Consider the following 8538-nt stretch of genomic DNA (forward strand, 5'->3'; position numbering starts at 1 on the left):
ATAGGCATGCTTCTATAAAGTTTAATGTAAATTTTTAACGTATTTTTTAAAAATGAACTTTTGAGTCGTGGTAGTCTTTGTTGATGTCGTGGAAAAATCTGAAGATCTTTCTAATCGAAATTGCAAATTCAACTATCTAGGGGCTTTCCAAACTAAATGACTGAAATAGAGAGACAATCAGAATGCCAGATATATTTTTTGCATGATTAAGTGTTCTGTTCAAACACTAATAACTATGTCACAACTTACTCCTCTAACCTGCCACTGGAAATTACTTTCACATCATCTATAGTTAACTATTTTGATAAAACTCTATTCCCAGGAAATTCATCCAAAAGAAATTATTAGACACATGGAGACAGATTTCTATTATAATATGTTTACCTAGTGTGACAAAAGAAAATTGAACAGGACTTTATCTAAATACTGAGTAAAAGAGTAATGCTCAATATATTGTACTTCTAAATCATGAAATAGTATAATTATGGTAAAGATTTGATAATAGTCAATACTCTAATTTTAACGAAAAATTAACAGTTTTTGTGGTTTTGGATTATCCATTAAGATATATTAAGAAGGGGCCACAGAGATGGCTTAGCTGGTTAACACATATTTGCATGCAGGAGCTCTGGACTAATCCCTGACACTACATGCTAAACTGAATATCATAGTAGTGACACCTTCCCAATAAGTAGCCCCTAAGCACTATATTGTGCAACCATAAACAACAGAAAGATAATCCAAGCTAGAGTCAGAGCAGTATCACAGGTACCTCCATGTAAGATCTTGAGCACCAGCACCTCACAGCCTTGCTTGATGCAGCCCTAAGACTTTCCTCACCTCAACTTCCAGGTTCTAGTGGTGTCTGATAATCTGACTACCTCTGTATCCTCTGCTTGAGCATTGAGGCAGTTGAAATAAAATCACTAGGGGCCCTCAGAACATTGTTTCGGAGTCCACTGCTTCCTCCCAAAATCTATACATGTAGATATAGTATATATATATATATATGAAGCTATTAAATCATTGGGAATTCATATTTTAATTAGAAATAAACATTTGCCTTTTCCAAAGGTTTTATGAATAACCTTAATTTTGGGATATCAACACTATTGCCTTAATTGGGGTCATTTGACTTAATTAACCACATTATTTTTTCAGATCTTGAGTGTTGTTTTATTTTTTTCTTTATTTAAACATCTTGATTACATATATGATTGTGATTAGGTTTCAGTCATGTAAAGAATACCCCCTTCACCAGTGCAACATTCCCACCACCAATGTCCCAAATTAACCACATTATTTATGTCTACAAATATCTCTTTGTATTTAATAATTTCAAAAGCTTAGTATATTTTCTGTACCTGAAGCAAAATTTTCCTTGCAGTTATTTCTCTAGATATTCCATTGTTTGCAGCTGACTAGTCTAATTATATTGACTATGTAAATCTCAATTAAGCCATTATAAATTTGGGGCACACCTTGAATTACTCAGGAATTTTCTGGCTCTGCGTTCAGAAATGACTCCTAGTAGTGCTCTGTGGATAATATGGGGTGCTACAGATTGAAACCAGGTTGCCATGTATAAAACCTGCTATACCTGAGGTTTCTGGGGCCGGAAGACAGTAGGGGACATACCTCTGTCTCCACCCCTCCCATCATTGCATTCCTGAGGATTCTATGTCCTGCAAAGGGTAGGGAATTTCCACTGTCCCGGCTCCTCCCCATACATTTGTTATCCTACTAATTTGAATGTTTTCCCTCTTTTTTTGGTGAGTTTTGCCAGTGGTTTGTCTATCTTCTTTATTTTTTTCAAAACACCAACTCCTGGTCTCATTGATTTTTTGTATTTTTTTTTATAGATTTTATGTTCTTTATTTCTACTCTGGTTTTTATTATTTCTTGCCTTCTGGTTGGGTTGGATTTCTTTGCTACTGTTGTTCCAGTTCCTTAAGATGACCTTCAAACTGTTGATTTTGTCACTTTCTTATTTCCTGACATAAGCCTGTATTGCAATGAGTTTGCCCCTAATTACTGCTTTTGCTATGTCCTACAATATTTGACAAGTTGTCTCTTCATTATCGTTTGTCTCAAGGAATTTTTTTTCCTTGTGTTCCTCCTTGATCCAGCTATTGTTGAGCAGCATGTTATTTAATCTCCAGGTGTTGGATTTACTCCATTGCTTCTTTTTACAGTCAAAACTCGTAGAAGCAATTAACCAATACAGCAAAGTGCCTGACTACAAAGTCAATACACAAAATACAGTACCTATTCTCTATACAAATAACAGAGGAGAGAGAGACTAAGAATACAAGTCTGCCCTTTGTCTGACTGTATTCTGTGCTGCATCCTCGGCCTGATTTCATCCTATGTGTGGCTTCATCTGTGGACGGCTAGCCTTCTTTGAAGGTGAGTTGATCTGCCCAGAAAGGGAGGAGCCAGAGAAGCACCTACGTGGTTGCGCACATCATTTAGCCATTGAATACTACCAAAACACATAGAAAAACCAACAATACAAGTGTGACAATGGGGAAAAAACGCATTCCAGCACCAGGCATAGGGAATGAAGATGGCAACTCTGATGACCAGAACATGGCCAACCAACTAGTAACTCTCTCAGATAAATAGCTCAGAGTAGAAATATGCAGGATGTTCCAGAACTCAAAGAAAGTATAGAATAGAACACTAATAAGAATCAAGAGTATATGTAGATAGAAATCAGAAAACTCCAAACTGAAATTTCAGGTCAAATAACAAGTTTGAAAAACTCAGTAGACAAACTGAATGAGAAAACAGATGACCTCTCCATCAGGTTAACAACAGGTGAGGATAGAATTAGTGTGCTAGAAGATGAGATGAATAACAACTCCATATAGCAGAAGAGATTGGGGAAAAAGCCTTAAAGAAAATGATTAAACAATGGAAAAATACTCAAAGAATGTGAACAGATGATAATAGAAGTCTATCATAAGCTCAACAGACACAACATAAGAATCATTGGAGTCCCAGAGACCCAGGAAGAAAATCTCCAGGAAGAATCAATGGTCAAGAACTACCAGAGCTAAAAAATACATGTGACCAAATCCTGCATGGCCGAAGAGTACCAACTAAAAGAGAGCACAGGAAAAACACCCCAAGACACATGCTAGTCACAATGATGAATCCCACAAATAGAGACAGAATTTTGAATGTGGCAAGATCAAAAAGGGAAATTACATTCAAGGGAGCATCTTTGAGATTTACAGCATACCTGTCACCAGAAACACTCAAGGCCAGAAGGCAGTGGTGTGACAAATTGACAAAACTCACTAAAATAAATGCTTCACCCAGAATACTGCACCCAGCCAAACTCACTTTTAGGTTTGAAGGAACAATACATGGTTTCACAGATAAATAACAGCTCAGAAACTTTACAGACACAAAACCAGTCTTAAAAGAAAAACTGAAATATCTACTTTAAGAAAAGACTAAACAATGAATACACCAAACTTCGACACAAAATTGGCATTAATCCCATTAAAATTCTTTCTATCAATATCAATGTACTAAATGCACCAAGTGAGAGACACAGAGTGCTAAATGGATTAAAAAACTCAATCCAACCTTCTGTTGCCTACAAGAAACACACCTAAACATAGTCAGAAAATATATACACGCAAAATAAAAGGCTGGAGAAAAATCATAGAAGCAAACAACACCATTAAAAAAGCTAGAGTGGATTCAGAAGCTACCCAGCGAGCCGGTGAGTGAGTAAAAAATGGGTGACCATGGGGACTGCCAGGTGAAGTGCTGATTGACACACTTGCGGAGTCCCCGCCTGGTTGTGCTTCTTGTGAGGAAACTGAGGACCTGAAGGGAGCCCTGCCCTGTGCTTCTCTGTCTTTTCTGAATCCTTGGAGCTCTCCAGAGCCCTGGGAAGCGAATCCCCAAAATCTGCATTCTGAACCTACCCAGTGAGTGGGTGAGTAAGAGGTGGCTGACCTTGGAGACTGCCAGGTAAAGTGCTGATTGACTCACTTGCAGAGTCCCTGCCTGGCTGTGCTTTTTCTGAGGAGACTGAGGACCTAAAGGGAGCCCTGTCCTGTGCTTCTCTGTCTTTTCTGAATCCTGAGACACTCCTCAGAGTCCTGGGAAGTGAACCTCCAAAAACTCCATTCTGAAGCTACCCAGCGAGCGGCTCTCCTAAGAGCCATGGGAAGTGAACCCCCAAAAAACTGCATTCTGAAGTTACCCTGCTAGCGAGTGTAAAGAACACCATCGCAACAAGAAGAAAAAATCACACTAAGAACCATGCTGGATCACAGAAGCAAGCATTTCTCTCCGGACTGTCTTCTCTGCTGCGTGCTCGGGCCTAAGATTTGATCCTGTGTGAGGCTTTATCCACGGAGGACTCCCCTCCCTTAGAGGCAAGTCGGCCCACCAGAAAGGGCGAAGCCAGAGGAGAGTGGTGCCTGCATCATATAGCCAATGAATTCCACCACAACACGTAGAAAAACCCACAATACAAGTGTGACAATGGGGAAACAACGCAGGCCAGCATCAGACATAGAGACTGAAGATGACAATTCTGATGACCAGATAATGACCAACCAACTAATCAAACTGTCAGATAAGGACTTTAGACTAGCAATATGGAAGATGCTCAAAGAACTCAAAGAAACAATGGATCGAGTTGAACAGAACACTAATAAGAACCAAGAAAATATGAAGACAGAAATCACAAAACTCCAAACTGAAATAACATGTCAGCTAACAGGCCTGAAAAAGTTTGTAAACGAAGTGAATGACAAAATGGTTAAGCTCTGGGACAGGGTATCAGAAGCTGAGAATAGACTTGGTGCTGTGGAAGATGAGATACATAACAATTCCATACAGCAGGAGAGATTGGAAAAAAAAACTTAAAGCAAATGAACACACAATGGAAAAATTAGTCAAAGGATGGGAACAAATGAAGATAGAAGTCTATGATAAGATCAACAAAAACAACTTAAAAATAATTGGAGTCCCAGAGACCCAGGAAGAAAATTTCCAGGAAGAATCAACGGTCAAGAACATCATTAAAGAGAAACTTCCAAAGCTAAAGAATATATGTGATCAAATCCTGCATGCTCGAAGAATACCAACAAAAAGAGACCCCAGAAAAACCACCCCAAGACACATCCTAGTCACAATGATAAATCCCACAGAGAGAGACAGAATTCTGAAAACAGCAAGATCAAAAGGGGAAATTACATTCAAGCAAGCATCCTTGAGATTTACAGCAGACCTGTCACCAGAAACACTCAATGCCAGAAAGTAGTGGTGGGACATTGTGACAAATGTAATGAATGCTTCACCTGAAATACTGTACCCACCAAAACTCACTTTCCGGTTTGATGGAAGAATACATGGTTTCACAGGCAAAAAACAGCTCAGAAACTTTACAGACTCAAAACCAGTCTTAAGAGAAAAACTGAAAGACCTAATTTAAGACAAGACTAACCAAAAGACACACCAAATTTCGATATAAAGATGGCATTAAATCCCAGGACAATTCTTTCTCTCAACGTCAATGGAATAAATGCACCAGTTAAGAGACACAGAGTGGCTAAATGGATCAAAAAACTCAATCCAACCTTCTGCTGCCTATAAGAAATGCACCTGAATAGCCAGAACAAACATAGACTCAAAATAAAAGGCTGGAGAAAAATTATCCAAAAAAACAACACCCATAAAAATGCTGAAGTGGCCATACTAATATCAGATAATGCAAACTTTATACTCAGGAAGGTTCTAAGGGACAAAGATGGACATTTTATATTAATCAAGGGGTATGTAGAGCAGGAAGAAATCACTCTCCTAAACATATATGCACCAAATGAGGGGCCAGCAAAGAATTTAATACAACTGTTGACAAATCTGAAAAATAATATCAATAACAACACAGTAATTGTGGGGGATCTCAACATGGCTTTGTCAACACTGGACAGGTCAACCAGACTGAAACCCAACAAGAATATACTAGACCTGAGCAGAGAAATGGAAGAAAGAGGCCTAGTGGATATATAAAGTACACTCCATCCCCAGAAACCTGGGTACACATTCTTCTCCAATGTACATGGGACATTCTCCAGGATAAACTACATGCTGGCACATAAAACATACTTCCACAATATTAAGAGGATAGAAATTTTGCAGACTACCTTCGCTGACCACAAGGCTCTGAAATTATTTGTGAATTCCAAAGGGACTCAGAAGAAAAACTTTAACACATGGAAGTTAAACAGCCTCATAATCGATAACCAGTGGGTCCGAGATGAAGTCAAGGAGGAAATCAAAAGGTTCCTGGAAACAAATGACAATAAAGACACAAACTCTCAGAACTTAGGGGACACAGCAAAAGCAGTACTGAGAGGAAAATTTATAGCTTTGCAAGCGCACATCAGGAAGGAAGGAGCTTACCTGAGTAGCTTAATAACACAGCGAATAGAACTAGATAGTGCTCAACAAAAGGACCCAAAAATAGGGAGACAGAACGAGATAACAAAGCTGAGAGCAGAAAACAACGAAGTGGAAACCAAAAAAACAATCCGAAAGATCAACGAAAGCAGAAGTTGGTTCTTTGAAATAATAAACAAGATTGATAGACCACTGGCAAACCTAACAAAGAAAGAGAGAGAAACTTGATAACTCGTATTAGGAATGAAAAAGGAGAGATCACTACTGATATGACAGAGATTCAAAGGGTAATCAGAAACTACTTTGAGAAACTCTACACCACTAAAAATGAGAACCTGGAAGAAATGGAAAAATTCTTGGACTCTTATAATCTTCCACGGTTGTAGGAAGAGGCTGTAGCATATCTAAACACACCCATCTCCGTCGATGAAATTAAAATGGTAATTAAATGTCTGCCCAAAAACAAAAGCCCAGGCCCAGATGGTTTCACTAATGAATTCTTTCAAACTTTCCAAGAGGAATTACTACCAATCCTGTTAAGACTCATGAAATTGAACAAACAGAAACACTTACAAATAGCTTTTATGAAGCCAACATCACCTTGATACCTAAACCAGACAGAGATGCTACGAAAAAAGAAAATTACAGACCAATATCGCTGATGAATGCAGATGCAAAGATCCTCAACAAAATCCTGGCAAATAGGATTCAATGCCTCATTAAGAAGTTCATCCACTATGATCAAGTAGGTTTCATCCCAGAAATGCAAGGATAGTTTAACATTGGTAAATATATTAATGTAATATACAACATAAACAAGAAAAATAAAAACACCATGATCATATCAATAGATGCAGAGAAAGCATTTGATAAGTTCCAACACCCATTCTTAATCAAAACTCTCAGCAAGATGGGAATGGAAGGAACCTTTCTCATTATAGTTAAGGCCATCTACCATAAGCCAGTGGCAAACATTATCCTCAATGGAGAAAAATTAAAAGCCTTCCCTCTAAATTCTGGCACAAGACAAGGATGTCCTCTCTCACACTCCTATTCAACATAGCACTGGAAGTACTTGCTATAGTGATTAGGCAAGAAAAAGATATCAAGGGAATCCAGATAGGAAAGAAAGAAGTCAAGCTCTCACTGTTTGCAGATGACATGATACTCTACTTAGAAAATCCTAAAGACTCAACCAAAAAGCTTCTAGAAACAATAGACTCATATAGCAAGGTGGCAGGCTACAAAATTAACACACAAAAATCAATGGCCTTTCTATACACCAATAGTAATAAGAAAGAAATGGACATTAAGAAAACAACCCCATTCACCATAGTGCCACACAAACTCAAATATCTTGGAACCAACTTGACTAAATATGTGAAGGACCTATACAAAGAAAACTATAAAACTCTGCTCCAAGAAATAAGAGAGGACACGCGGAAATGGAAACGCATACCTTGTTCATGGATTGGCAGGATTAACATAATCAAAATGGCAATACTCCCCAAGGCATTATACAGATTTAATGCTATCCCTTTAAAGATACACATGACATTCTTCAAAGAAGTGGATCAGGCACTTTTGAAATTTGTTTGGAACAATAAACACCCTAGAATAGCTAAAGCAATCATTGGGAAAAAGAATATGGGAAGAATTACTTTCCCCAACTTTAAACTCTACTACAAAGCAATAGTTATCAAAACAGCATGGTATTGAAATAAGGACAGGCCCTCAGATCAGTGGAATAGGCTTGAATACTCAGAAAATGTTCCGCAGACATACAATCACCTAATTTTTGATAAAGGAGCAGGAAATCCTAAATGGAGCAGAGAAAGCTTCTTCAACAAGTGCTGTTGGCACAACTAGATGACCACTTGCAAAAAATTGAACTGAGACCCCTAGCTAACATCATGTACGAAGGTAAAATCCAAATGGATTGAAGACCTTGATATCAGACCCAAAACCATAAGATATATTGAACAATACATAGGCAAAACACTCCAGGACATTGAGATTTCAGGCATCTTCAAGGAGGAAACTGCACTCTCCAATCAAGTGAAAGCAGAGATTAACAGATGGGAATATATTAAGCTGAGA

This window comes from Suncus etruscus, chromosome X (assembly GCF_024139225.1).
Source record: "Suncus etruscus isolate mSunEtr1 chromosome X, mSunEtr1.pri.cur, whole genome shotgun sequence".
In the NCBI taxonomy this organism is placed as follows: Eukaryota; Metazoa; Chordata; class Mammalia; order Eulipotyphla; family Soricidae; genus Suncus; species Suncus etruscus.